The sequence below is a fragment of the Pundamilia nyererei genome, unplaced genomic scaffold (genome assembly GCF_000239375.1).
Source record: "Pundamilia nyererei isolate P.nyererei 1_Seehausen unplaced genomic scaffold, PunNye1.0 scaffold00006, whole genome shotgun sequence".
Lineage (NCBI taxonomy): Eukaryota > Metazoa > Chordata > Actinopteri > Cichliformes > Cichlidae > Pundamilia > Pundamilia nyererei.
In genome coordinates, this window is record NW_005187407.1 from 6,759,145 (window position 1) to 6,763,197 (window position 4,053).

Consider the following 4,053-nt stretch of genomic DNA (forward strand, 5'->3'; position numbering starts at 1 on the left):
TGTGGTGACCACTAAAAGTAGCAGCTGACAGAAGAAGAAAAAGATAGTAGTTGATAGTAAAGATTTGTGGATTAGATATGCATTTGTAGTATTATTGATGTCAACTTCACCTCCAGCTAATTCAGAACTTTACAGACAGACGCACAGCCCATACACTAACTAACTGTTCTAGCGCTAGCTGTGTTCACAATATTGAGGAACTCTTCCTGAGGACTTTGGAGAGGTCAGTACAGTTCCCATTTCAACATTTACATGTTAAAAAGTTATCATAAGTATTAACATTGCTGGTGCAGATGTTTACATTAGACGTTTAACTGTTAGCAATTATCTCATAGTCACATTAGCTGTGTATTATCATTAAGGTAGCAGCTAGCAGCTATGGCTAACAACAACCCTGTTAATGTGGAACCTGAGCAACAAATGCTATCAGTTCTGCCTCTCTGTAATAATAATAGTTATACCCTTAGAAACAACATGAGTTGGACTGTGTTATAACAGTGAATGCCCAATGCATGCAAAAGCTAACAAAGTTTTGCCCAGTTCCATTTCCCATTCTTTTCTTATTTATTACCATGGACCTAAATGGGGATATAATATGCTTATCAGTTAAGTCATAAACATAATTAAGACTTAAATAAACTTAATTTATAAATATGTTACCTTTGGAAGAGCATAAAGTGAATGAGAAGCTCATTATATAGTTAACGGCTACAGTGCTAAGTCGTTTTTACCAGCTGCAGGAATGACAGGGGAGCTTGCACAAGATTTCATGTTGGATCTTTCAAACTGACACCAAGACATGTTTGAGCTATTTTAACACTCCTCTGACAGTTGTTGTTGAGGCTTCCTTTATTTTGCCATAGTTACCTGCAGATGTGACACCGCTGGCTCCAGGGCATCCTTTGTCTCATCACAAAAGCCACTAGCAGTTGATACAAACATCATTGGACACTCGTGGAATACACACCATCTCACCTGTCACACTGTAACGATCACATCGACAATGTGCTGCAAACACGAGGAGCAAAAATTTACACAGACACAACCCTCAGCTTAGATTCATGTCCCATATGACCACTGACGTGCATCCGTGTGAGCGCGGCCGTGTGTAATGTGTATGTTTTTATGTGTGTCAGTCTGTCTGTGTGGGGATAGTTGGAGGCCATCTTTCATCTCTTGCTGTGATCAGGTATTCTACATGATATGATATGATGATACAGGCCCAATTAAGGGATGGGGCTGTGTGAAAAATGTGATGACAGGGCAAGCGGAAGACTAGACTGTGATCTGACATCTGAGAGAGAGAAAAATAGAAGTGAGAGAGAGGAAAAGAGAGAGAGAGAGGGAGGAAAAGAATGAGAGGGGCGGTAAAAGAATGGTTTAGTGTGGGAGAGGACAAGTGAGGACAGATGAGCCTGAAAGATGGGTGAAGGAAAGAAGGGAAGAATGATGCTGGTAAAGGAAATGAAAATGGGGTAAGTGTGAGAAAAATAGTGACAATGAATGTTAAGTAGGGAGAAGCAGAGAAAATTAATGTGATGAGAAAAGGAGAGGGAATAATGAAGAGTGTGGCACTTTGGATTTTCAGTGACACCAGATTCATATTAATGAATTGAACCAATTAAAATAAATGTATCAGTCTAATTCATAAGAAAAGCCTTAATTTTATTGACCCCCAATTCTGTGCAGAATCACAGAGACAATGATTTGGTCCAAATGGAATGTATTTATCTCACATATTACATACATAATCAGCAAATAATGAGTAGTCAGGGTGAAAAATAAATATTTAATTGCAGAGTAATTATTAAGTGATCCTCCCTTTTAGCCATGAAGGACCAGAGTTACTATGCAGATCAAAGTAATGTGAGACTGGGCAGTGGGAAGTGTGTGAACAATCTACTGAGTGACTTAAAAAGATAAGATGGCTTTCACAGGCAGTTCCTTGTAATAGTGACCAACACAAGGCAACAGTAGTACTTTAAATTACTACTAATGAATCACTAATGAACAGACCTGATGAGGGAGCAGTTTCTTAAGATGTAAGGGCAAACTTTAAAGTTCTAAGAAACTAAATAGTGTGCTTTGGTGAAAACTATTTCACCGGTAAATCTTGTGTGACAGCTGTCCTGTAGGGTGAGTAGGGTAACACAGAAAATTACCTTAAGCATTTTGATTGAGTGATTATGCATAATTTCTTGTATTATTCTTGTTTTTGCCATACAGGGTTGCAAGTATTTATTAAAGTTCATTGTGCATATTGTGAGAGTCAGGCATTAATCAAAAACACACCTTTGACCTGCTTAAATCACTGTAATCTCTGTAGTTTGACAAATCAAATATTGGGAGTCAGTAAAAAGCTCTGCACTCACGACATATAGCCATTCACCTGTGTCAGTATCTTGTGCTTAAAATATTCCCTTGGCATTCGACAAAAAGTACCACTCCTGGCAGCAAATATCAGACCCAAATCAGGCTCAAAATATGATGGGTTTTTCTCAGTATTGCAGTCAATGTACTTTGCAGTAGATTCCTTGTGAAAATCTTTGTAAATTAAGTTTGCATGATTCATTTAAATTAGCTCCTCTCCAAATTTTGCACTCCTACAAATGCGTGTACAAGGAATCCAGCTACAAACATAACTGTGTCCTCTCAGTCGTTAAATAACATCAAATTTAACATGGGCGATCGTGGCTCAAGAGTTGGGAGTTCGCCTTGTAATCGGAAGGTTGCCGGTTCGAGCCCCGGCTTGGACAGGCTCGGTCGTTGTGTCCTTGGGCAAGACACTTCACCCGTTGCCTACTGGTGGCGCCAGTGTCCGGCAGCCTCGCCTCTGTCAGTGCGCCCCAGGGTGGCTGTGGCTACAATGTAGCTGCCATCACCAGTGTGTGAATGTGTGTGTGAATGGGTGGATGACTGGATATGTAAAGCGCTTTGGGGTCCTTAGGGACTAGTAAAGCGCTATATAAATACAGGCCATTTACCATTTATTTTATAAAAAGAAGGTTTTGCACTGGCCTTTAGGCTTGTTTGATAAAAATATACAAAATTAAAGTTGTTCTGAGGTTGTTTAACTTACGGCCCCTGCTGGGTGATGTCCCTTGTGAGTTAGCTGAATTTTATTCAGTGGCTTTTCAAGGGAAAGTTTACATACCACAGTTTTTATATGCTCCTTCTTCTGAAACAAAAACATTTCCAAAGAGGTGGAATTACGCTTGTGACTTCTATCTTTTGGTGTAACATCCTTTTGTACTGCAGTGCATTGCAGTTATATTGCTGATACTTGAAAGCGAGTTTGGCAGTTGTTGTACAGTTGATATCTTTGAGGGTTATAGAGGCATGTATTCAGGCGGAGAACATTTAAGCCTCAAATTTACTCAATTTTATTCTTTCTATAAGAAAGAAAGACTACTGGAATATTTTGACATTGAATTGTGGTTAATTTGGTGTTTTGTGCTGTGCTGTGTTTTAACTAGAGGCCCTTAAAACTATAAATGAAACCGAATATTAAACTAGTTAAGATCTAGACAACGCTAAAATAGATAAAAATCGAGGAATATACGAAGGTTTCTATGTCATATTATTTTCTTTACACAAATGCTACAAGTAAGCTCGAGCCATCACTTAATCAATTACAGTTTACAGCAGTTTCAATTGATGTTGCTAACTGGAAAGCAAGGAAAGGCCTTAAAATGACAACTTAATAGACTAGAGAGCTGCACAGAAATGAAAAATAAAGTTGGTTTTTACACTTAGTGGTATTTTTAAAAAGTACTTCACCAGACGCTGGTGTTTGGATACTGTGGGAAAACGCAGGACGTCAGTATGAGTTTGTCTGTATGTGTGTGTCCTTTACATGTCCAGTTTGCATTTTCCAGTGTCAAACATTAGCTTTCTACTTACCTCATGAAATGTTATGATGTTATTGGTTCGTAGCCTGGTGTGCTGTATACTGGTAGTTGTGCAACAGGAAGGACATAAAAACTGAGTAATAAAAGATAAAACCAAATTGTTTCTATACCGAACAATTTGTAAGACATCGTGATCCTAATT